The sequence below is a fragment of the Magnolia sinica genome, chromosome 9 (genome assembly GCF_029962835.1).
Source record: "Magnolia sinica isolate HGM2019 chromosome 9, MsV1, whole genome shotgun sequence".
Lineage (NCBI taxonomy): Eukaryota > Viridiplantae > Streptophyta > Magnoliopsida > Magnoliales > Magnoliaceae > Magnolia > Magnolia sinica.
In genome coordinates this window covers 30118349-30145896 of record NC_080581.1, presented here as the reverse complement: position 1 = coordinate 30145896, position 27548 = coordinate 30118349, and the positions used below count along the sequence as shown (strand labels likewise).

Here is a 27548-nt window from a genome sequence, read left to right as displayed (position 1 = left end):
GATGTTACAACCAAATGCGCTTTCAAGGCGTTGAAAACAATCTGGTCTCTTGAGTGGGAAATAAATGATGCGTATAATGCAGAAGGAAGATTGTTGGCCCAGGTACCTGCCAACTATTTCTTCGATGTTCCTAAAAATAAATAAATATATAAATATCTAGGAAATCATTCCCATCACTAGAAGAGTTATTGTTGCCTCATTACTTTGATTCTACTACAATACGTACTGTTTATAAGATATATTGAGTTGAAATTGATATTTTTCAACTTACAGTAACTTTCTTACCAGGAATGTCTAAGTTTTCCTACTTCAGAAAGATCTAGCAAGGTGTAATCTCTTCTCACTTGCCATTTGCATCACACTGCATCGAAATGGCAAGTGGATTGCAGGCTGTCGGCATCCTTATCTTTAGTGTATATTGACTGTCTTTCTGACACAAGGGATAAATAAACTAGTGATATGGATGATAAAATGATGATACCGATATATTGCCGATACGGTCAATAATATCTCTGATATGTGGGGAAAATGTATTTTCTAGCAGTTTTGATATCATCACCCTGGAGCTACCGATAATATTGAATAATATCACCAATATTTTGATCAATAGTTGCAACCTGATTTGGGCTTTGACTTGTTTGAGATGGACTAAAATTGAATTGACTGAGCCAAGTTGAGTGAAGTTTACTTAGGAACGAGTTGCAAATTGAAATATAGATTCGAAAGCTAGCCGAAATCTATGATATACTAGCACTTCTTGTAAGGATATTGAGTGGAATGCAACTTCTTTTGATGAAGAAGAATATTATGTAATTAGTATTGGAATCTAGTGTCATAGTCGATTTTCTTCTCATCTTTGCCATCTTTTTGTATCCACTTGTATGGACTATTGAGTTGCTTCTTGTGTGCCCTTTGAAATGATGAAGCAAGAATATGCATTATGTTTGTTGCCATAACATATTACGACACTAGTTGTTTCATTGTTGCCATAACATATTACGACACTACTTGTTTCATTGTTGCCATAACATATTATATTTCAACCAGGAAATGATACTTGCCAGCCATGATATCTCAGTGGGCAATGTAAGTCATTTTACCTCTTCTTATGATTTTGTGTAATATTTCTTTTTTCCTTATATGTTTTGATTTGTAATTTCTTTTAGCATCTTATTCTCTTCTTCCAGCACCTTATTATCTGTACTTTCAAGTTTATTACCAAAATTTATCAAACACTTGAGCCTCACTAGCATTCATTTTTTGTTCATCAATTGAAATGAAGGACACAAAAGTGCAGTGTTTCTTGTATGATATTGTTGCAAATGGTCGAACTGGAATAGATGTTGACAAGTAAGGTGTATTTCACTATCAGATTTTGTTTCTTGCCATATGTCATTTTATAAATGGTTCCTTATCTTGAAACTTATGATATTAGTTTTGATTAAGGAAATCATTAATTTACAGGTTTGACTATATTGAATGAGATTGCCGAGCTTGTGGCCTTGGTTGCAATTTTGAATTTCAGAGGTATGTCTTGAGAACTTTCAAATTTCAGATTACCTCTTTGTTTCTATGGATTGGTTATGCAAAATGTATGTCCATTATAATTTTCAATTTCATTTTGTTGCTTGCAGGTTAATGGAATGCATGCGGGTGATAGATGAGGAAATATGCTCTCGTGCCAAGGAGTGTTAGTATTTTATTGATATGTTAAGTTTTGCATGGTTACTTCTTATTTGTGTTTTTTCTTTTGCTTATGTCTGAATAAATTGCCCAGATCTAACAGTCCACAAACTATTTACCACCCGGGCTGATCGCGATCGAACAGTAAATACGCATGCAAAAGTTAAGGTATATAGAATTCCTACATTATTGTTCCCACAGTATTTATTTTCTAATTGAAAATATTCATATTAGTAAAACTTTGTCAAACTGTGCTGCCGTAATCTATTGCTGAATCTATTTAAAGTTTTAAACCTACTAACTGATGATATTCATCTTCAGGCAATGGAGCTCATGCTTGTAGATGCACTTCTAAAAGCAAACAATTTTCTGAAAAGAAGAGTTTTAGAGATTGAGGTTGAAGGAATTCATACTCCTACCTCTTCAACACAAGTAATATGCATGGCCCACCATTAGGCCCAATCATCTTCGTCCTAATTCAGTTAGATCCTTGTAAATCTATTGTGTAATTACTATATTCCCTAATTTATCAAATGTTCTTCATGAAAATGTGTTGGTTATGATAATGTACATACGCCATTTTCCATATTGAGAATCTTTTCTTCTTCTTCTTTTTCTTTTTTTGCCTTTTAATATAAAAAAATAAGAAAAAAAAGAAAAACATGACAATGATTGCCCTTTGACAAAGAGTGTATTGTCAAAAGCTATGGATGAAGGCTTTTAGTCATTCATCTTAAATGACATACAAACATTCAGCAAGCAATTGGGAGAAGGAATGAATAAGTGCAGAGACCCCATATCATTTTCTATCAAACAAGCATGAAGATTAGTTTAGGTTTAATAGCAAGCAATTGGGATCCATTTTAGAAAAATCTCATTAACCTAATCACATTCTCTAATTCCTCTTAATTCTAATGCTAATTGCGACTTGCATTTAATACAAACTGCAGGCCCAAATCCCCTCTTTGGATCTTTAAAATCATCAGTTTCGATCTTGGGAAGATCAATTGATACATGGATTGGAGGAGAAGGAATGCTCCCCGTATACTTTAAGAATGACAATCAAGGAAAGTGGACCTTGTCCTACAAGAACAGATACGTTGAATCAGAGATGTACAAGCTTGAGAAAGAGAGGAAGAGGCCCTCTTTTCTTCCTGCAATTGAAGGGGATTCTCCAGCAATCCTAGTTGCTTATTTACTAAATTAGGTAAGGCAATTATTTCTTCTAAATTAGGCCATAGATATGTTTGAAACGGTGGAAATAAATCATGTAAGCTTGTTAAAATTCATGTTCATGATTAATTAAATGAAGTCCCAGTTAATAATATTGTATTCATTATATTTTTCTGGAGGCAAATCATCTTTCCAACCTGAGTGGCTGCTGCAGTTGGATATAGACTCATTGACTTGAAGCTGATTTTTTTCTCTGCTTTAGGTAAAAGATACAGTAGAAGTGGATTGTGTATTTTTTATATTTTCTCTTTTTTTTATTCTCTTCCTTTGTATATTTTTTATAATTTACAAACTGTCGGTGGCTGTTATTCCTTTGGTGTATGTCTTTGGGTTCATCAAGTTAGCGAGCTGACTCAGTTGACCCGATGAGATTTTGAGTTGAGTCATCAGGTTTAGGAATGCAGGCCTCAGTTTGGTGTAGGTTTTATGCTGCCCTGTTTTCTGATATTGAGTCATCAGATTTATTTATTTTTTTCCTTCACCGAAATTTCAAGTTTTGTGGAGTTAGATGCTTGCTTGCTATTGATTGAGCTTTCTGTCTTGAGATTGCTTTTGATAGAATTCTCCGTGTCTTTATTCTTTGTTTCCTCTGTTATGCAGGGGCTATGTTTGGAATTCACAGCTCAGGATTCAGAGATTTCCTTCTAAAGCTGGAGCTTCTTCGAGCCATTGTAGATTCAGGATTTGAGCATCCTTCAAAAGGCAAATTCTTGTCAAGTTCTTCTCATTTTCTGCTTGACTTCATGAAATACACAAATTTTGTTATAATGAGAAGCTAATTGTGATGAATTAACTGATATTAAAATTTTGATGTGCTAAACAACTTTGAGAAAATATTCTTCAAAAAAAGAAAAAAAAAAAAGAAAGAAAAAAGAAAAAAAGAAAAAAGAAAACTCTAAGCACAAAATTGGTGTATTTGTAGATGTTATTGCAAATTGTTAACACAATGCATACATTTATATATGCGCTCAATTTGGAAGGCTTGCTTGTTCTATACTTCTATTGCATTTCCTTATGTTAGTAGAAGGAATCCCAAATCGATGGTGTTTTCATTCGAACCAGCACTGTACAGGTGTGCCTTACCTTTCATTGATCCAGATCATGCGTCTAGTAAGCATAACCATGGATGCACAGTTCTACATGAATTTCCCTTTGGATGATACTATCTATTCGGTAAATGGTTTGCAAATGGGTGGTTAAAGAGAAAATATGTACAACCATCTCCATGTGACAGAAAGAACTCAACAGATCTCATTGTTCAGATGAGGATATCTACTTTAAATCGTCTGTTTTCCATCCAATGTGGGTGCCACCTGATGAACTATCTAAATTGTTGAAAAGGGGAAATACCTGTAAAGAATGCTTGGTCCTCGATGCCGCAGCCAAAACACCAGCAATTTGGGCTGAGTATTATATAATAACCATGCTAACATGCACACTTCTCTGAGCAATTTAATCTGACCATTTCAGGTAACGCACCACTTCCACACACATGAATTTTGAGGAGTCAATTGGTTTGCTAAACCTTTTCATTTAAAAGGATCTGGAAGGTCAAATTTTGCTTACTAAGGGTTCCGTCACTCCAATTTTATTTGGTTCTACATCAGTGCAAGATGAGTGCATACCTCAAGCCATCTTGGGGATGGATGTATCTGTCAAGCAAAGTCTGGAATGGGAAAAACTGTTGTTTTTGTTCTCTCTACCCTGCAGAGAATGAGTGCACGCATATTGTTGTTGGGACACCTGGGAGGATTCTAGCTCTAGCAAGAGATAAGGATCTCTCATCAAAGAACATGAGGCATTTTATCCTTAATAAATGTGACAAAATGCTCGAAGTGCTTGGTATGCTTTTAGTTTTTGCACTTGTTTTCGAACTTTGACATGCATTTCTGAATTCCGCATTTCTGCATTATATATGAACTTAAATGTGTATTACTTAATCCTGGTTGTTTAGTACATAAAGATGTGATTTGGAGTCGAGTATCAGTTGTTTAATAATGGGATCTATTTTGGGTAGGATATGGATTGATAAGTTGTGAATTAAACAAGTTTCCGTTAGGAGGCATAATGCTAGTATTTCATGTCAGATATAGAAGCATAAAAACTGAGTTCTCTCTCAAATAGTTCTTAAAAATCACACCATACGTGTAGTATATGTATGTATCTATAGAGTGTGCTAATAGCTTTCCAAACTCTAATTCCCAATACAAGCTTCTTATTGAATAAGTGTCGGTAAACAAATCGGGAACTAACTACTCGCTTGGATAAAAATAAGAAACTATCTTTGCCCATATGCATGAAGGAGTCTATAAATGGGGAAAAATTCATGGTCAAGGTTAGACCACCATACGTTCAATTTTCTGTTGAAGGCTTGCATGAGAACTGAAGGCTGACAGGAAGGTCACAAAGTCTGCCACAAAGTCTTTCAAGTTCAAGCCATCAACCATTCTAAGCAGCCTCTGCAAAGAAATATACTGGCCATTAAATAAGAGTACATATGAGATGAAGCCAGAAACTAGAAAAGAGGACAATGAACACATGGAATCTATCCTGCAGAGAAGTGAAGAATCAGCTGTTGAAGATGTGGGTGTGTGTGTGTGTGTGTAGCTAAAGTTTAGAGGAAACATAATGTTAATGGAGTAATTTCTTGTCCAAATTAATGGTATATGTGAGATCCACTTTTTAATGATCCCAATTGTTCATATAGTTTCACCATATTTTATGTATGATCCCAAAATCCCAAAAATCACCCATCAGATGATCCAAATCCAATTTGGCCCCCGTTAGCTGTGGACAACTGGTTGTAATTGCCCATTTCATCAGATGGCTAAGATTATCTGGCATGGACATACTAGGCATGGTCTATCCCATTTCTATTAGGGGCTTAGGTTGCAGAAAGGTGGGCTATTGTACCAATTTTTCATTGAAGAAAATAAATATTGTTTCCTTTGATTGAGCGTCACGTACATTCAATACAAGAACATGATTGACTGTATGTATGGCTACACTACAACAAAGTTATCCTTTACTGGCGGTCAAAACCGCTGGTAAAGGTCCAAAGGTAAAGGTTTGAACGGCAGTGAGGCAAGTGCCAGTAAAGGTTTACCGGCGGTTTTGCGGGACGCCCCTAAATTGTAAGTGTTTTACTGGACTAGCGGAAAACGGGAAAATATGGCGGCTAAAATCCGTAGTGAAATCTGGGTACGGTTCTACCCTGTCTACCGCCGTAGACATTGGTACCATAGCCATATCTTTTAAAGCTATGGATATGGATTTCATCTGTAGGCATAGAACCTATGGTTACCTATAATCTGCAGCCTTTTGGATATTGTTGCACCTGATAATCTATAGGTTTTAAAGCAAGGTTTTCTTGTAGTTATTTTTTAAGAGTAAGCGTGGTGAAATAAATGACCACCTGCCTTGCATATAAACTCCATAATGCACGAAATTCAAACTCATCTGTTCCATAATCAATATTAACAAAGTGTTACAATGACCGAAAAGTAGGAAAAAGATCCCCCTCTCCAACAGATTTTTGGCCTATGGCACATCAAAAAGGTGGCCCATCTAATAAATAGTCTGGACTGCCAAGCACATTAACCAACCTTGTCTAATGACTGTAAAGATGGATCACTTAAATTGAGGACAATAATTTTTAAAAAAAAAAAAAAGAAAAAAAAAAACTGTTACCCGTCAAACCTCTATCATCTTAAAGAAAGAAAAAAAAAACAACACACCGTATATATCCAAAATACAAAGGCCCATCACCTCATTGCAGCTACATCCAGGAAACATAAACCGTTAAACTAAATGAAGTTGCCATTCTAGACATTGAATCACATATATTATCAATAGAAAAAATGCCAAAAGAAGAAGAAGAAGAAGAGAATTGAGTGAAAGATATTGATGGTTGGGATTTTTTAATAAAGAAAGGGAAAAAAAATAAAATGATGAAGGGTGAAGAGCCCAGCCCTTGATGATATCAATGCTCATCTTGATGGGGTCTGTAGCTTTCAATTCCACTTGAAATCCATTTAGCTCTCTCTTTAACCTGTCCTTGAAGCTTGCATATGGCATCTTACTCCTCACTTGTGATGCATCTACGGACCTGATGTGCCAGACCAGAAAAATATAAAAATAAATAAAAAATAAAAAATCAATTTCTTTAAAACAAAGGCAGGACCAGATGGTCCAACCGGTTCGAGTAGGTCCGCTCATTACACTACATGGTCACTTGAGTTGGTGATTTTTTATTATTTATTTATTTTTTCCTTCTTTGTTGTAGAAGATTCCTTGCAATTTATTTATTTAGTTTGGACTGAAATGGACCAAACCATTTTGACTGCTCTTGCACTGGCCATTGATCCAAAACCGTAAAAAAAAAATTAAAAAAATTAAAAAAAAAACTAAAAAAAAAACTTCAAATCATCAAATATATGCCAGACCTATTGGTCAACTGAGATTGGTCGATTGAATTACCAAATATCCATATAATGTTTTTTTTTTTTTTTTAAATAAATTTATTTTAATAATGAATTTTATCAGAAGTCTGCTCCATATATCAACGGTGGTAAGTTGGAGCTTTAGCCTTTAAAACTGGGTCATCTTCCAAGATCCAAACTGCCTACATGACAAGTGTCAATTTGTATGGTGGATAGATATTCATTTGTTTTATGCAATGGTCTATCAAGGATGTAAAACAGCCTCTTATTTTCAGGCTAGAAGATCAAAAGTATGGCCCATTAAGACTTAATGGAAAGTTCAGATCTCCATACAAGTTACATGTTAATTAAAGTGGACAGGTGAAATGTACATGTGCTCCAAGCTTCCAAGCGCCTAAAGTAAAGTCCTATTTATTAATCGAGTTCTTTTGGTGCCCATATATAAGAATCATAACATCCGAATGATGGTAACTTAGGAAAATTAAAATGAAGGTGAAATGATGAAATATGGTTGTGACATTCTTATCAATGAGTGTCAAATGTCCCATTCAAAATCATATATGGCATTTATGGAAAATTACTTCTCTTTAGTAACATCTTATGTTGGTTGCCCACAAGTGTTTATGTTGTTTTAACTATATTTTCTGTAGATCTGATTAAGAGTTTGGATGCAGGAACGGTAAGGAGGTAAGGCAGTGGTGTGGATAAAACATCGAGGTATAGAACAATTGAGGTTTATGTTTGGGGTTTGCAAGACTAAGTCTTAAGTTACCTATAGCTTCCTGCCTTTGATTCGTTTCTTTTCCATGTTGTTGCAGGAGATCTGAATATCCTAATAATGCTCCAAAGCTTTGTAGAAATGCTTCTGCTGCAGTTGATCATTAGTAGCCTAGCTTCACAATGCTCTCCTGTCAATCCAGGTTAAGTTGTAACAACTAACAATCATAATGCATACTTGGTACATCAGGGCCAAACAGTCCCTTCCACTGATTGTGCATATTGGCTGTGTTTGGCAAGCACCGAGGTATCAAATCCACCATTTGACCAGTAGACAGTTTAACCTGCATTTTGTAGACATTGTAAGACAATACGCCTGGGCGCTTTGGCAAGCACCTGGTATCAAATCCAACATGTACTGTCAATGAGTATTTTGTTGGCTGATTAGTTTAATCCATCACTGTTAGTAGCACTAGAATCAGTGATGTAAGTACCTTTTCTTCTGGTAGTCATGCCAATCAGCACTTGGGCGCTTTGGAATTCTTTGGCATCAGATGTAGTTCAACTCATTCTTTTCTTTTGATATGTGATCGCTCAAGACCAACATGTTCCCTTGGATTTGCTTTTGGAACCATGACACAGGATCATTTCCATACTGCAAACAAAAAACAAGGAGCAATTGTAAGAGCAATGAAAATAGACCATCGGTGAAATGAAGGTCAAAAGGATATCTCAAAGTGTATTCCATCACTAGAAGTTTTAACTAAATTTTTTTTTTTTTGTGCAGACATCTGAGGACAAAGTTTTCCCCTGTTGATATAGCCATTGCTTGTTCTTTCAGGCCCCCAATTGGAATGGTTACCATAGTCAGATGGCCATGTTTTTTGGGGTATGACCCATTGATGTGGTAGCCCACGAAATCGAGGTTCCAGATCATCATATGCAAATGCCATGTGTATAGTACAGATGTTTAGGGGAAGTAGCATTATTCAATAGTTTAAAGAATATAGAAAACAGTGAGGAAAGGAAAAAAAAAAAAAAAACACTAAAGAATGCCATCAAACTACCTGAAAATCAAAGGCAGTGAAATTGTGTGATAATCAAGAATGTGAATTTTGACTAGAAGACCCGTCACCAATACACTCAATGAAGATCATGATATGATATTTTTCATTCCTCACCACACATAACCTGCCCAATGGTTTGTAGTTTATAAATAAAAAGATGCCCCCCATACCAATGTAAAAATATCAGATTTGACAGAAATGCATACAAGAAATTTATAAATATTCAATCATATAGCATGTCAAATAGTATGCATTGAAGGAAAATAAGGGCAATATCATCATTTCTAAGAGAATAAACTCGGACTATCCTTAAAAAGAGTTCCACACTTAATTTGCTAAAAGCAAAGGAAGATTATACCAGAAATACAACTGAGAGAACTTTTTGACGCCTTACTAATCCAGAAAGTCGGAAGCCGATAACCTGAGTCGGCATTAGGAATATCTTTGCCAGGTGAAATCTTCACTTCCCTCCTTTGCAATCCATATAAAGACTTAGAAAAAGAAGCATCTGGAAATAAATGAAATGTGAAAAAACATTATTGAATACAATTACCATTACATTTAATCAACATAAATGAAATGCTTATTTACAATTTAAATGCATTCCAGCAAGGCGAACACCCATGGACTTGATTCAAGAATAGAACAACAAAAAGAAAAGACAACAAGTTTAGCATCTTAAACCAAATGAAACACACAAAAGATGCATGTTAAACTCCTGGATAATTCATGACATGAGTTCAGAATGAATGGATCTTGGTAATAAATAATAATAATAATAATAATAATGCATCAAGTGGCATGGTTCTTCTACTTCTTATTTTGCTTATGCATGTGGAAGAAGCAGGTCAAGCTGTTAGATGCAACAACGATTTCCATGAGAATTATTTAAACATGAATTCCATTTTTCATTTTTTTATTCGAATAGGTAGTGAAAATCTCATATTTATCTCAAAATACTCACTTAATTTTTTATGCTAAGAATCCAAATTCAATACTTGCATAAAAGCTCACCTTTGAATAATGGACACTCCACACAACTTCTTGTAGGTCTACTCCAGTGTACATGGACCATGTATAGAGAAAAAGGAAGACAAAACATGGACAATGAAATCAACTTCATAAGGTTGAATAGTTCCAAAAAAAAAAAAAAGATGAATGTGTACATTGCCAAAATTGAGGTGATTCTAATGTTGTTTGAATAAGCTGAATAAACTTATAATGCTAGCATTAAAAACCAAAGGCATCTTAAAGTGGTAGCATTCAACACCAACACCAAAACCAGCATTCAAAACCTCAGTCATTCCCATGGACTGACAATTCATACGACGTGTGGCTCAGAGTCAGCTAAGTGTAGTGCTGTGGATATATAGATTAGTTGAAGGAAAGTTGGATATATAGAGAAAGGAAAGAGATTCTTTGGAAATCATGGAAGAGAGGAAATCCAAATTCAAGAGGATTTTTGTCTTCTCTGGAAGCAGCCTAGGCAAGAAAATTAGCTACCAAGAAGCTGCTATTCAATTGGGAAATGAATTGGTGGAAAGGAGGATTGATTTGGTGTACGGAGTTGGTAGTGTGGGGTTGATGGGGCTATAACTGGCGACACTGTTGGTGAAGTGAGAGTTGTATCTGACATGCACCTACGAAAGGCTGATATGGCTCGCCAAGCTGATGCTTTTATTGCTCTGCCCGGTAGATACAGGACACTTGAAGAACTGCTGGAAGTCATTACTTGGGCGCAACTCGGAATCCATCAGAAACCGGTGGGTCCCTTGAACGTGGATGGATATTATAATTCCTTGTTATCGTTTATCGATCAAGCTATTGACAAAGGCTTCATCGCTCCAGCTGCCCGTCGAATTATCATATCTTTCCCAGCATCAAAGGAATTAGTCGGGCAACTTGAGGAATATGTTCCAGAGCAGGATGAAGTCACAACCAAGCTGATCTAGGAGTCTGAGCAACTAAGCTATGTGCCTGAAACACATGTCACCATGTGATTAGCTTGGGAGATGGACCCCACATTTTGGCCTAACATATAAATATTTATATAAAATACATACTGTGATCCAACCGTTCAACAACACATACACGAAAACTAGAAAATGTTATACATAGTCACACTCCGCAGCTTTGTTTTGGGGGTTTTGTTGGTTTTATCTTTTGATGAATCAAGTGCAAAATTATTGAAAAAAAAAAATACAAAAAAAAAAAAGTTGTAGTCATGTTCAGCACTAGAAGTTAGCATTGAAAAATGAATCTGGATCCTCTGCTTGCAACAAGTAGAAAAATTCAGTTTTTCTGCATCGTCCACGTGATGACCCACCATAGGTTTGGAATTACCTCAATTTTATCCAAGTTGTGCTTTGATGGGCTTATTATAATGACCAATATCTATAAGGCATTAATTCTGGTTGCAGGATGTAAAACACAATTAAGAATTTTAATATATTTAAGATTTGGAATCTATCACATTCCAAATACAAACAACCAAATGAGCCATCAAACACCTTTTCTGTTCTTTTTTATTATTAACAGAAAGTATACAGATAACAGAATTCACCTGCAGAGATATGATTATTTGAAGCAAACAGGACCCACCTAAATATTGTTGGGTACGCAAATGGAAACAGGTGGGCCCATGGGAAACAATGAAATATTGTACCTTGGTAGGCCACGAACCACAAATCAGCCGAATGGAGAAATTTTTGTCGTTGATTAAAGGTGGGCTCATGAGTCGTGTCAATTTGCAAATGAAAAAGAAGAATACATGTGAATATCCTTTTCTCCGCCGAATTGATAACATCTCACTCTTCAAGGCACAAAACATGTACATAATAATCACAATATCTTTACTATTACAAAGGATGATATATAAAACCATGCCATACACTCTCTTTTTTCTAAGGCTCCAACCTGTCTGAACCATCATCTGACCGTAAACCACAACATCCACTGACCTATCTCTATAGGCTTGTGTGGGTGGACTTTGGACAGTTGTTCCCTGCTCATTTATAGAATGCTACGCAGGCTAAAAATCAAATGCACAATTAAGAAAGCTTGAGCAACTCTATATACCTACCCCATCTGGCTTATTTCAAAACGGGATTCGACAATGCAAATCCCCATTTAGGGATTCGACAATACACATCCCTAATTAGGGATTTGTTATACAAATCCAAATCCCTAATTTGACAATGCATATCCCTAATCGGGTATTCTAAATTGCAAATGCCCTGAATTTCGAGGGTCGAGCAAAACTCAACTCCCAATGTCCATATTAGTGCATTAAACATGAGTGGGATTACACTAAAACAACATATCATACTCCAGAGGTAATTTGATTAAGCAAGCGGAAGACTAGAACATGCATATTTGAACAAGTGATTTACAACCTCCAGAGTATAAGTATGTAACCGGGCTGAATGTTTACATGTATTGTTTCCAAAATTTACAAAATGGTAAAACATAAAGTATCCAACTATTCCATAACCCTGTAATCCCGGCGACGCAGCTCTAGGTCTACACAGACCTGCCTGAGAGCTGCACGTAGGAGAACTCCTCCTCCTTGTCTATGAAATTTGGCTCCGTCGCGTAAGCCTCGCCATAACCTGCATTTAAATAAGAGTCTGATTGGTGTTTTAAAACACCGTCCCAGAGTGGGAGTGAGCAATCAACTCAGTGGTACTATAAGGCAAAGGTTAACATGTTATCAATTTAGTCAAGCAAGAATGATAAAATAGTACAACAATCATATTCTAAGTACTCTTGTTAATGTAAGAATGGTATGCTGCAATGATGCATGCCCTTGCCAATACTCCCTCAGCGACCTCATCTAACGTTCGCGCATTGCAAACTCTCTAAACGTGCGCTTCCTCACCAAAACACATGCAATGCGGTGCATGGTCGTGTTAGCCAAGTACTTAATTAGGCTTATTCATCTAGCAGATTCGGGAAGCTAAGGTACCTCCCTATATATTATTAACTGAAACAAAGATCCATCTAGGGTCGTCAATCCTAGTTAATCACATATGATAGGCAAGTCGTAGGGCATCACCCCTAATGAAAACAGTGGATAGGCAAGTTCAAGTGTTTATACTCGAGGTCACTACGGGAGGCTCGTCACCTGAACGTAGGCTAACAGCTCGAATACAGTGTCCCATAACACCGTCTTCGGCTCACGAGTTTGGCTTGCTCACTGGACACTACAGGGAGGCTCGTCACCCCAGCGTAGGCCGACAACTCGACTATGGTGTCCCATACCACCATGTCCGGCTCATGAGTCTTAGCGGATCGTGGTACCATGGTTGAAACGGGTTTTACATTGGTAAGTGGTACTTAGATTCAAGCAGTAGTGTTCATACATGGTAAACACATATAAGCAAATCGGGTTATTTAACAAGTTCAATTGGTACGAGCGCACGGTGAATTAATCGACATGGAGTGCATAAGCACTCCACGTGGCCTAACCACTGTCGACAATTATCGTAGAACTCGAATTCATCGAACTTATCCAATGTGGTGAGACTAGTTCGGCCACTCAATCAGGAACCGTTACCGATTGCTTGGACTACATTGTAGTCCTAATCATACTCAAATGCAGCATGTGGATACATGTGATAATCATATAAGCATTTAACAAACAATCCAAGTATAACACTCATTTGAGCATTTTATCAAACATATTGAACATGTTACCGAACATTTTAATTCATCCATAATTTGCATAGTTGAAATTAAGATTTCATGAAGGAAATAATACATATAGATAAGGTAATTGAGAATCTTATCTCAACACCCTTATTAAATACAATTCATCAAGCAATTTCTCATTCAGACATTTTATCAAACACTTAGCCTACACATTACCAATTACATAGACTAGATTAGTTATGACATGAACTATAACAATTTCCTACACAACATAGGTTATAACTCATATAACAAACATAGATCTTAGATTAAAAATCATATCAAGCACAAATCATAATTTCAAGTTCATTCAAACATTTCAACAAACACATGGAATGTATATTTGTTCAACATAGTTCATACACGTGTAACATATGGAAAACATCATGACTAAGATCATATAGCAGCAATCAAGTCAGACATAAATCATTAGCTGACATTGAAAGCCTTGAAAACCATAACCTAAATGTTTATAGTCCGCACCTGTCGTCGGATTGCCGTTTCGAACTCGGTTCGAATCCTACGCTCCCGTCTATAGAACAATAGTTACCTAAATCACAAAATAGGTTAGCTATTTCGTCAATTCCTCTATTTGGATTCCTAAAACATGATTAGGGTTATGATTTCTTACCCAAATCGAAGTTGGAATGGCTCGCGTAACGATGGTGGGGAGGCGATTTGGTACGTAGAGTAGTGGGAGTGAATCCCAGCAACGATCTCCCGAACTGTCACTCTACTTCTCACTCTTTTCTCCTCTTTTCTCCTTCTCTCACCTAGGGTTTGAGAAATTCGTATGAGAGAGGGGTGGGGTGGTTTAAGGGCCTTATATAGGCTCAGAAGTGATGTAAATGGCCCCAGGGCCATGGTATACTTGGGTTATAGCCAAAGGGCGATTGTTTCTGACGAATGGGGCTCATCTAGAGGCCTATTACCTGTCTATGTCATAGAGTAAGTTCCCTGACAATGGATCTAGGCCAGGATACGATTTCAGTCCGATCGGATTAGCGGATCGACTGTGGAGGACCTGTATCAGTCCAATGGTCATGCATACTCGATCAGGGCCACAAGTATATGGACTCGTGCAGCGAAATTTCCCTAATCCATGGGTGATGTTAGGTCAGAATCTGACAGTCTGAAGTCTTCAATTTCGCCCGTAAGTGAATAGTCCAATTCACTTAAGTTCTGGTTCATTTTCTAAAGATATTCGCGTTTCTCACATACTTCGCTCAAGGCTCAAGTTGTGCGTTTCTGGATACTATTTGGTCTCAATTCCTGCGATGGTTGTCAAGCCCAATAAGGCGGTCATAACCATTTAGTTTCGCGGTAATCAGACTTTCGACACGCGGTCTAGGTCTGATACGGAGTTTTAATGTGATCCCGATAGCAACTGGGTTTTGGGATTCCTCCGAGGGTTTTTAGGTAATGTTGAGTTAGCGATTTTAATAGTTTTGAGTCTTGCCATTCGTATAGATAGTGGTTCAAGCTAATTCCACTGATTATTTAGTTTAGTACTTAATTAATTTTCGTCTAATTTCTACAGAATTCGGTCCTCAGGGATTTCTACCTGAGGTGGTACTCGGGTCTTTGTATGGATTTTTCTTAGGTGTTACAGAGAGAGAGAGAGAGAGAGAGAGAGAGAGAGAGTCGGGGCAGCTTGAGGGAGTGGGAGCTGTTTAAGTTTTTGGTTATATATATATATTATATATATATATATATAGGGAAAAGGTACTATATGCTCAACCGTATTATATCTTCCATAAGGTTGAGTATTGGCGGCACGTTATTGGTTCATATGGTGAAAATTTTAAACAAATAAGGAGATTTTATAGGGAAACTGGAGAAATAAAACCAGTGAAACGGGTTATTAAAATATCCTTCCACCTCTCTCCCACGTATTTTCTGTGAAAGCCTTGCGCCCGCCGATGAAACCTTCCCAAGGCCCACTATGATGTTTATATGAGATCCAACTTATTCATAAGTTAAGACATGCATGAAAGAAGGGAAAACATAAATTTCAGCTTGATCGAAAACTTTTGTGCCCCTTAGAAATTTTTAATGGTGAGCATCACTTTATCCACTGTTTACTGTGGTGGGTACATTCCAGCTTTGGATCTGACCATTCTTTATCTCATGCCTTAATTTGATATCTCCAAGTGAATGGACAGTATGGATATAATACATATATCATAGTGGGTCTCACAGAACTTGGTGACGTAACCTATCCGTAGCTAATTTGCGTGTACCTAGCGTTGGAGTCCATTATGACTTTTAATAGGACGCGCATTGCGTCGTCCGAATGGGCAGGGTTCTGTGGGGCCCATCGTGATGTAAGTGCTTTATCCACGCCATTAAAAGATTTTCTCGTATTATTTTAAGTTATTATCCTAAAAATGAGGCAGGTCCATAGTTCCAGTGGACCACAATAAAGGAGGCTATACTGATAATGACACTCACTGTTGAAACCTTTCTAAGTGCCAGCATTATGTTGTTTTACCATCCAACCTATTCATAAGGTCATGTAGAAGTGGACGAATTGAAAACACAATTATCAACTTGATCCGAAACTTCTCTAGCTCGCGAGAAGTTTTTAATGGTGGACGTTCAATCCCCACCTTGTGGTTCACTTAAGCCTTGGACTCGCTTCATTTTTTGGTTCATATATTAAAATGATCTGAGAACACCTTTGAACAGAATAGATAAAACACTTACATCACATTAGGCCCCACAGAGCCTCACCCGGACGGATCACTGTACGGGCGGGGCTAGGACGCAATCTGCGTTCCTTTTAATATAGAAGTGGATGTAAGCGGATTAGATACTGACAGGTTGAGTAGCAAGTCGGCTACAGAAGTTACGTCACCAAGTTCTATGGGCCCACTATAATGTAAGTGTTGTATCCACATCGCCTATCCATTTTGAGATATAATTTTAGGGCATGAGACAAAGAATGAGGAAGATAAAAATCTGTAGTGGAACCCACTACAGAAAATAGTGGGGAGAGTGATTCCCACTGTTGAAACTATCCCAAGGCCCAACATAATGTTTATTTGAAATCCAACCTTTTCAAAAGTTAAAAAAGACATGAAATAAGAGAAAACACAAATATCAGCTTGATCCAAATCTTCTATGGCCTCCAAGAATTTTTCAAGGGTAGAGGTTTAATCACACGATTTACTGTGGTGTTGTCCACTTGAGCTTTGTATATGCTTTCTTTTTGTTCTCAAGACCTAAACTTATCTGTTAACACGGATGTATAGAGTGGATAAACTAAATAAATAACGGTGGACCCACAGAGTTTATTCAGTAGGCATGCAATCCGCTTCCAATCCATGATTGCACTTGAAGCGGATAGAATCAGTGTGAATTGAACTTCTTATCTATGAGAAATTCTCTGGGTTGTCAGGGTCGCACTGTTTTCCGTCACAGACAACCATAGTGTTTGTGAGAAATCCATCCTGTCCATCAATTTTGGAGATCATTTTAGGACATAAGGACAAAAATGAGCCGGATCCAAGACTCAAGTGGGCCGCACTAAAGGAAAAGGTGGGTAGGGAAATTCCTACTGTTGAAACCTCCCTAGGTCAAAAGTGATGTTTCAATTGCATCCATACCGTTCATAATAATATTCCTACTGAAATGAACTAAAAACAAAAATATTATCCTAATTTAAAACTTTTGTGGCCCCACGAATATTTCAATTGGGCACGTTCAATCCTCACGTTTTAGGCCCACTTGAGTCTTGGATCCGACTCATTTTTGGCCTCTTGTCCTAAAATGATATGGAAAAATGGATGGATTGGGTGTATTTCTCAAATAAAAAAAGAAAAAAGACCATGATAAGCCCCACGTAAGTTTCTAGCGCAAAGTTTTTGGCATAAAATAAGTATGAGAGAGATAGAGGTGGAGGGGTATTTTAATAACCAGTTACACCAGTTTTGTTTATCCAGTTTTCTTATAAAATTTCTCGATTTGTTTAAAATTTTCACTATTCGATGAATAATGTGTCGCCAACACTCGACCTTATGGAAGGTATAATACGGTCCTTTTCCCATACACACACACACACACATAAAGAGAGAGAGAAAGAGAAATGCTCAGCTGTGCACCGGTTTGCATGCCATTACGTGCGAACCTTGCTATCAACTGTCAGATAAGGCAGACAGTTTAGATGAAGGCGCTCTTACGCGCGAGTTTGAGAGATCGAGTTTCCATCTCTGGCATGCCTCTTCTACCTATTCTCTAACTCTTTGAAGGACGTGACGGAAGCATTTTATAGGAAGTTCTTCCACTGGGATGCAAGGTGGGTCCCACCAAGATGTTAGTGATAAATCCACACTGTTCATCCATTTTGAGAGGTCATTTTAGGCCATGGGACCAAAAATGAGGTGTATCCAAAAACGAAGTAGTCCGTATGAGAGGAAACATTGTATATTTAGTGACCACCATTTAAATATTCATGGTGCAAAAGAAGTTTTAAATTAGGCTAATATTTGTGTGTTCAGTTCATCCCAGTATGAATGATGTTATGAACGGTATGGATGGCGTGTTAATGCAGGGGCATTTTCACACCGGGCTTGAGTGGGGTCGCCTGTGAGATGCAGGGGCACACTCGGGGTGGACGGGGCACACGGAGGAAGTATCGTGTTTGAAACTCCTCCCTGGGGGCTCAAGTAGGGTAGCCTAAGAGATGCGGGGACACACTCGGGGTGGGTGACCCGTGTGAGGCGGTATCCATGTGATTTGGAGCCTACGAGGTGGGTTTGCCCGAGGTCCTAACCCATGAGATGTGGGGCTTGAGCTATGAGATAAAAGGATTAGTAATTCGCGATGCTTTAACAGTTTGAGCTTTTAGAACTAGTGGTTAATTGTTCTGCATCAAATTCGTATCAGAGCGGGAGGTCTTGTGTTCGAGACTCCTCACTGGGGGTGATTAATGCAAGGGCATTTTCACACAGGGCTCGACTGGGGTCGCTTGTGGGATGCAGGGCCAGACTCGGGGGCGCCCGTGTGAGGCGGTACTCATGTGATTTGGAGCCCACGAGGGGGGTTCGGTCGAGGTCCTAACCCATGATATGTGGGGCCTGGGCTATGAGATAAATGGATTAATTCTCCATGCTCTAACAACTCATCCATGTCGTCCCTACATTTAAAAAAATAATTTTAAATATCTAACGGTGGGCACTAAAAAATATTTAATGGTGAGAATCATTATCACTATTGCTTCCTGTGGTGTGGTCCACTTGAGATTTGGATCTGCCTCAATTTTAGGATAATGCCTTGAAATGATAAGGAAAAATGGATGGACGGTATGGATAAAACCCATACGTCACATGACCACTCGAAGCTCCTGCCCATTCCTAGATGGAGATGGGTAGTGGTAAGACGCAATCCCTGTCTCCTCTACACACGCAGAATAATCAGCTGCACACACGGGACTCGTGCAAATTCTCTTAAGAAGTCATCATACTTGATGTGACTGTAAAATCTGAATGGTCCACGTGAAGCAAAACCTCATGAAACCTCCTTGGCCCAATTTTCACTTTGATTCAAAATTTTGGTGGGCCATGAAAAATGAAAACAGTATCCTCCCTTGATTTGCATTTCTCTTTGCTATGGCCCACCGAATTTTTTTATCAGGGTGAAAATTATACTAAAAAAAATGCATAGACGGTGTGGATATAACCCATACATCACGATGGCCACTCAAATCTCCTGCACGTTCCCAGCTGCAGACGAGCAGATTTCCTGCAAAAGCCTTTTTGCATGGGGACGCGGATTGCGTCCTACCCTCACCCGGATTGTAATCCATTCGGGTAGGGCTCTATGGGGCCCAACATGGTTTAAGTGTTTTATCCACGCCATTCATCATTTATCTCAGATCATTTTAAGGTATGCGACAAAAAATGAGGCAGGTAAAGGACTTGAGTGGACCACAAAGTTGGGATTTAATGTCCACCATTAAGGAGTTGAAAAAGTTTTGGATCAAACTGAAATTTGTTTTTTGATCTTCATCTAGGTCTACATGACCTTATGAATAGGTTGGATAGTAAAAAAAAAAACATCACAGTGGCCCTTAGAAAGGTTTCAATGGTGGGTGTCATTATCAGTGTAGGTTCCTTTGGTGTGGTCCACTGGAGATGTGGACCTACTTAATTTTTAGTATCATACCTTAAAATGATCTGGAAAAAGCGATGAACAGTGTGGATAAAACAATTACATCATAGTGGGCCCGATAGAGCCCAGCCCAGATGGATTACGGTCCGGGCGGGGGCAGGACGCAATCTGCGTCCTTGGCATGGAAGGGGATTGCTTGCGTAGTGAGCAACTTACTAGGCTTAGCGTATCGAGCAAACTCTGTGAGGTCCACTATGATTTATGTATTTTATCCACTTCGTCCATCCATTTTATCAGATAATTTTAGAGCTTGAGGCAAGAAATGAAGCATATACAAGGTTCAATTCGACCATACCATAAGAAACATTTGAATTGAACGTTTACTGTTGAAAATTCCTTGGGGGCCACAAAATTTTTGGATTAAGCTTACATTTGTGTTTTCCCTTCATCCATGTCTGTATGATCTTATGAACAGGTTGGATGGAAAATAAACATCATTGTGAGGCCTAGCAAGGTTTCAACGGTGGAAATTAATCATTATCCCCACAGTTTCGTGTGGTATGATCCAATTGATCTTTGGATATGATTCCATTTTGAGCTCAACCCCTTAAATTAGATGAAAAACGGATGGACGGTGTGGATAGACCAAATACATTTAAGGTGGGCCCAACTGATTTTACTGAGTACGATAAAAGAGTTACTCACCGATTTCTTATCACATGAAGTTCCGGACGCGGATTGCATCGTACCCTACCCGTCTCTAGCCACGAACGGGCAGTTTTGTGGGCGGGCCCACCTTGATGTATCTGTTTATCTAAATCGTTCATCCCTTATGTCAAATCATTTTAAGGTATGTGTATAAAAATGTGGCAGATCCAACGCTCAAGTGGACCACACCACGGGAGGCAGCGATGATAATGATTCTCACCGTTAAACATTTTTTAGGACCCACCGTGATGTTTATTTAACATCCAACCTATAGATTAGGTCATAAAGACCTGGATGATGGCAAAAAACAAATATCAGCTTGATCTAAAATTTTGGTAGCCCCAGAAAGCTTTTAATGGTGAGAGTTCAATTAACACCGTGTGGCCCACTTGAGATTTTGATATACCTCAGTTTTAGGTTCATAACATAAAATTATTTTTTAAAATGTATGGATGGTGTGAATTTATCACTAACATCTTGGTGGGACCCACCTAGCATCCCAACGGAAGAACTTCATGTGAAAGGCTTCCGCCGCATCTATCGGAGAGTTAGAGTATAGAGTGAAGAGGCATGGCAGAGAAGGAAACTTGCTCTTTCAAACTCGCACATAAGAGCGCCTTCATCCAGTCCGTCTACCTTATCCGACGTTGGATAACAAGGTTCGCATGCCGGTGCGCAGCCGAGCGTTCCTCTCTCTCTCTCTCTATATATATATATATGGCCCGGGTGCCCGCAAAGGTTATCCGCATCCGCGGTTTTGCCCCATTTTCTTATAGAGACCTACAATATAATAAAACTAAAAGAGGAAAGATTCTATTAGCTATGCTGTGAAACACAGCAGCCCCTGAGCAGCATCTCATAGATGGGTCTATCCAAGTACCATGTCAATTAGGCCATCTTCATCTCCTCACGTGTTTCGTTTCTTTAAATATGATTACCTACAACAGGTTACTGAGTCAGATATGAAGCAAGGCAGAAAACTGCTCCTGCCACAAATTTTTTGATAAGCATCATCATGGTCCAATGAAAGATTAAGAGAAAAGCGACAAAAATGACAAACCTCTGCGACATACTGAACAAGTTAAAAATATATATTATATTACGATGTTAAGGCAAGCTAGCTGATGTTTTTTATTTTTCTGGGCCCACCATCTGGTAATGTAAACCATTCATCTAGTAGAACCCGTCATGGATGAGCCATGACCAAAATTCCCTCCATCAGACAACCCTTTCCATCTGATTGGTGGCTCACAAAATGGATGGTTACAATCAACAACTCACACTAAAAGAGAAAAACATGGCCCAATTGATCTGTTAGGAGTTAGAATCATCAAACATTGGATATTTTCATACAATGCCTCATCCACATGAGGCCCACCAGACTATTCTGCATAGCCAAACATTATATATTGTTTTCTTTAAAATGCATCATGTTTCATCAATCAAAGTTGGGAAATTGACAACCAACTACAAAATCTTTTCAAATTTCAGCTGAAAATTCTATATTATATTTCAAAGTCACTACTGACCATAAGTACATGCTATATGTAAAGCTGTGTGGATGCAAAACCATACTGAAATGTGAACATCAATTGTAAGAAGAGGAAATGACTAAATTGAAATGATATTTCCATGTATTTAAAATTAGGAAGTAGCCCTTCAATGAAAATTTACTTCTCATGCAAGCCCAATCATCACACCTTTCGGGTGATTCTAGGCATTTGATAGAAAGTGTGTCTTGTGGGAAAACCACAACGGTTTAAACAATCTCAGGCAACCATTCACATTCAATTAAGAGAGTTCATCCAAGCACTTAGTATCGTCAGACTGGTCTGATTTTTGGACTTTGGGACATCATCCATGGTGGGGCCCAGTGGATGAGCGACTCGTAATTCTTATTCGTGCCATGTGTACACATGCAGGTACGCGATGTATTAGCACTTCTATACAAATGTATAATTGAAGAAATGTGAGAACATATCAGAGGACAGTCTAGTACCTGAGACAGAGGATTGACGGCAAATTCAAGAACATACAAGAACTCATCTGCAGATATAAAACCTTCCGTACTTCGATTGAGTTGACAGAATCTCTGATACAATGACACAATTTCTTGCTGCGAAACTGAATTTACCACCCAGAAGAACTGAATTAACTTTGTATTTACAAAACAAGAGACAGACAATGATAGAGAGAAATGTTAAGGCAGTTTGTTCCTTCTGCCGTACCATGTGATGATCAAGACGTTCATCTAGGTCCCATCATAAATCAAGCACATGGCAAAAATCTCTTTCCACTCCATAGAAAGGCAAGCTAGTAGCAACCATCCAGAAAAGCAGTTTCCAACGTTGTATGGACGGTAAAAATCTCCAATTCATGAGATTTTCGACATTGGACCCATTTATGGTGGGATATTCAAGATGAACGGTCCAGATCATCACCTGGTAAGGCAGAAGTGAGGAAATTCCTTAGCAGTCCCCATAACAGAAAGAAGAGCTTTCCAGGTCGCTGCGCAATGAACCGTTGCAATCCATCGCCACTTTACAGTAAAGCTCGCCGTACAATAAACGAATCGGGTCCGCACTCGAAATCTCGACGATTGACAGTTTTCTATTTCAGCCATCCGATTGAAGGCCACAAATAGAAACCCATAATTGCAGTTACCATATGCTTTTTTATCTACACTGGCCCACCAGATGGACGGTTGTAGTAACCATCCGTACAACCAATGGATCAGAGAAAGAGGGAGAGAGATTAAGGGCCTGTTTGGATGCCTGTAAGTTGGGTAAGTGGGAAGTTACTTACAGGGAAGTCACTTACAGGTAGTGTTTGGGGGAGAAAAATCACCTGTAAGTAACTTACAACTTATAAGTGACTTACAGGCAAATCTACCAAAAAACTGCAAGGAGATGGGGGTGGGAAGTCACTTCCCTGTAAGTCACTTACAGGCTCAACGGTCAGATTTTAAAAAAGAGGGGAAGAGGGAGAAACGCACCAACCCACCAAATCTCTCTCCGTCTCTGTAATCTCTCGCTGCAGTTATTGCCTTCCGTCTCTTCTCCTCCTAAAACGGTAGGGTTTCATCTACCCTTTTTTTCTCCTTTGAAAACGGAAGGGATCGCGTGCTGAGTAATCCGTAAAATCTGTGGGATCCACCGTGACATATGTTCACACGTGTCATGGGCCTCTAATCCGAACAGACCATGTGATGCAGCATCCCATGAAACCGTCAAGGACTGTGGCCTGTGGTTGGTGATCCTGTAGATCATTTATTTGGTCGGTCTCATTGTGGCCAGTGGTTGGTGATCCTGTGATGTACTCGCAGTGTTGGTGAATCTCTTAGATTGCACAGTTAGAATGCAAGTAATTTAACGATCTACATCAGTGTTGGTGAATCTCTTAGATCCTGAGCATCAAACTCCGCATTAGAGAATGAGAAAAACTTTGATGATAGAGTGGGATTGATGATGTGCTGGCCCTTGGAAATTACATCAGATTGAACAGTTGGAATGCAAGTAATTTAATTATTAGATTTTCTATTAATGTTTTTAAGTTTATTCTCAATGCTTAAATTGAGTTATTACTCCATATTATAGATTTTTTGAAATCGTGGGCCCACTTTTATAACCCACTTGATGATTGGTTTAGCTTAATAATTATCTCAAATATTCATCTTGATGGGCTTAACAAAATAACATATTTGATCCCATATTTTTTTATATGATTATAACATTTTAGAATGATTCCCCAATCTAAACTATGCTCGATGTGAATATACAGCTTTCTACCTGTAAGTAATTTACAGGTTATCCAAACAGAAAAAGTAACTTACCTGTAAGTGACTTACAACTTACATCCAAACAGGTTACCTGTAAGTAACTTTCACCTGTAAGTCACTTACAGGTAAGTCACTTACAAATTAAAAGAACTTACAGGCATCCAAACAGGCCCTAAACATACAGAGATTGTCGTAGTGTTCTTAAACTTCTTCGATATCGTATTGAGTCAGCATCAACGACGCGTTCCCCATTTCTCTCTATTATCTAATACTGAAAGAGATATTTCTCTCCTTTATCCAATAATGAGAGAGAGAGAGAGAGACGATGGAAGTTGGGAGGCTCAGTTGTATATTTAACAGGGTGGGGAGCTATATGATACTCTGGCAGGGTACGACGCTTAATACGGAGGTACTCGGAACTTAGACTCGTGACTCACAATCAATTAAATTAAACCGTCTAAATTATGAAACTTACTGTATCTAAGTATCATGCAGAAAATCATATTATTGGACACTTCCTATCCGCTTATTAGAAAATACGTTTAAACAGGACCGTTGGATGCCTTTTCATTTTAATAGTCCAATAAATGTCCACTAATTTTCGGTTGATGATACTGTTGGGGAAAAATACGACAAGTCCAGGGATCCGGTTATGGAATGGACCAACTCTACTGACACAGCCCGAGGATCCGAGGTAACGGGTCTAACTAAGGCAAGACAGTAAAGCCTAAGGGAGAGACTTAACTCGGATTGCAGAGAATAAATTTCGACCGAGAGATAAAGAGTCAAGAGCCATAGGCCGAATATATAAGACACATAAAGTTGTCTCGGATAACGAGCCAGAAAGGTCTGAAGGGGATCAACTAAGGTCCAAAGGCAGAAGTCGCCCAATCTGTCAGAAATCGACTCATATTAAGTCGGTTGTAGTGTCGGTTATTGGAATAAGAAGGAGTATCGGTTATGAGCCGACTCTGATTTATCCGATAGAAGATAAGAGGCCATGTCCTTGCAGCTAGCCAAGACTCATCTATTACTAGAGTCGGTCAAGGCCGAGCCGAGCAAGGAAGAGACGGTGTAAGTGTAAATATTGTCCCGAAAATCTTGTAAAAGGATTCTCGTCCTGAAAATCTCAGGATCGGGAAGCATCCGTAAACAGATTGCAATCAAATCAAATCTCCTAAGAATGGGGAGAGAATCTCTGTATGGCGGGACCTCTCACTCCTATAAAAGAAAGATGTCTCCAAAATCAAAGGTACGCAGAAAACCCTTCTAAAAAAACCCTTCCTACACTGTCCAGTCACTGACTTCAACATCGGAGGGTCCCCGGCTCTAGCCAGGGTCTCTTTTATTTCATCCTTGTGCAGGCGGTAGATCAGAAGGAAGGTTCACCAGTTTTTTGCATCAACAGTTTGGCGTCGTCTGTGGGAAACGACATAAAAAGTCATTTTCCATGCTCTATACAGAAGCTGTAAACGTGCTCTAATGGTGATAACTAGAAGAACGGTCCAAGAAGAGCCAAATGAGGCCGTTTTCGCTGAACCACCAGGCATGAGCGCAGCCCGAGGGACTCAGAATCAACCCAATAACCGTCAGGATTCCGCTATTCATCCGGCAGCTTCTGCTGCGACGAGAAATACCCAGCGGAACCGAGGCAATGGGCGATTAGACAGGGAGGTTCAGGAACTTAGGCCTGATATAAATGTCATGAAGCAACTGTTGGAATAGATGCACCGACAACAAGTTCAACAAGTGCAGCAACCCCATTTCAGTCGGGCAACGAATGTCCCACAACAATGTGTCGACTCCCAGCCTATTGCTCCACGATCTGTCCCTCAGCCAAGTCAGCCCCATGGTCCGCCCAAGCCAACGCCCGCTCATTCTGCGACTGCCAAGTTGCCCCCTTCTGATCTTCGACATGAGATAAATCGGCGGAGGCGCAGCCGGCCTCCGGTTGAGGGAATGACCGAAAGCGACGAACCTTAGAGAGCCGACCTTCAGGACTTTAGGAGAGAAGTGCGGGAAAAGATTGTGGACATAAAGCAAGGTCGGGATGCACATCAAATTAGGCACGAGACAAAGGCATCCCCATTTGTGGAGGAAGTGATACAGGCTCGGCTACCGGAACGGTTTCATCTTCCACAAATTACACCTTTCACCGGTAAAACCGACCCAACTAAACACATCAAATGCTTTCGAACATACATGGAATTACATGATGCATCGGATGCCATGATATGCTGAACTTTCTCCCTCACCTTAGCTGACGTAGCTCGACTTTGGTTTAAACAGCTGAAACCGAAGTCCGTCAGCTCATTTGCGGAACTCAGCGACGCCTTCCTCAACAATTTCATTGGTGGAAAGAAGAAGTTGAAGCCCTTTGAGCATCTGAACGACATAGTTCAGAAGGAGGGAGAGCTACTGAAAGATTACATCAAACATTTCAATTTTGAGTCGCTCCAAGTTTGGAAACATTCATAAGAAACAACACTCAATTCCATCATGCAAGGTGTTAAGGACAAGCCGTTTCTGGCTTCCCTGGACAAGAATCCGCCGAGACTTTGGCTGAATTCATGACTCGATCAGATAAGTACGCGGACGCCGAGGAAATACGGAACTAGCGTGAGGTCGCCCAGAACACAAAAACCCCAGCCAAAGATTCAGCCAAAAAGGAAGTTGACTCAGCCGGAAGAAAGAAGCGTAAGGACGACCGAACGCACGATGAACGCAAGTCAGGCAAGCGACCCAACCAAAGGTTTTGTACATACACCCCGCTTAATAAACCTCAAGAGCAGGTGCTGATGGAGATCAAGAGTGAAGGATTTGTCAGTTGGCCGAATAAGCTCCGAAGTAATCCGAACCGACGGAATAAGGATAACTACTGTCACTACCACTGCGATCATGACCACAGTACGAGTGATTGTTATCACTTGAAGGAAGAGATCAAAAGGCTTATCCGAGAAGGTCGACTTAGAGAACACGTCGAAAGAACTAGGACAACAGAAGAATGCCCAGGTGACAGCCGACCTGCGGAGGAAATCCGGACTATTGTAGGTGGTCCTCGAGGCGAAGGTGACTTAAATAATGCTTGAAAAAATCACGCCAGGAGTATCAGTC

At 39.1% G+C, this 27548-nt stretch overlaps 2 long non-coding RNA genes and 2 pseudogenes across 2 annotated transcripts; 2 read left to right on the top strand and 2 right to left on the bottom strand.

Annotated features, from left to right (window-relative positions):
* The first annotated feature begins 1043 nt into the window (after window positions 1-1043).
* LOC131256205 (uncharacterized) lies at window positions 1044-1852 on the top strand. Its single transcript, XR_009176658.1, has 5 exons — window positions 1044-1086; window positions 1283-1350; window positions 1465-1527; window positions 1635-1690; window positions 1778-1852. It is a non-coding gene; the product is annotated as an uncharacterized LOC131256205 (long non-coding RNA).
* Window positions 1853-5102: 3250 nt separating this feature from the next.
* On the bottom strand, window positions 5103-24837 carry LOC131254800 (uncharacterized; annotated as a pseudogene).
* Window positions 6632-8594, bottom strand: LOC131254801 (uncharacterized). The gene is made up of 2 exons (XR_009175885.1): window positions 8131-8594; window positions 6632-7024 (listed from the first exon to the last, which is right to left on the bottom strand). It is a non-coding gene; the product is annotated as an uncharacterized LOC131254801 (long non-coding RNA).
* LOC131254799 (cytokinin riboside 5'-monophosphate phosphoribohydrolase LOG7-like) lies at window positions 10508-11270 on the top strand (annotated as a pseudogene).
* Window positions 24838-27548: the final 2711 nt, after the last annotated feature.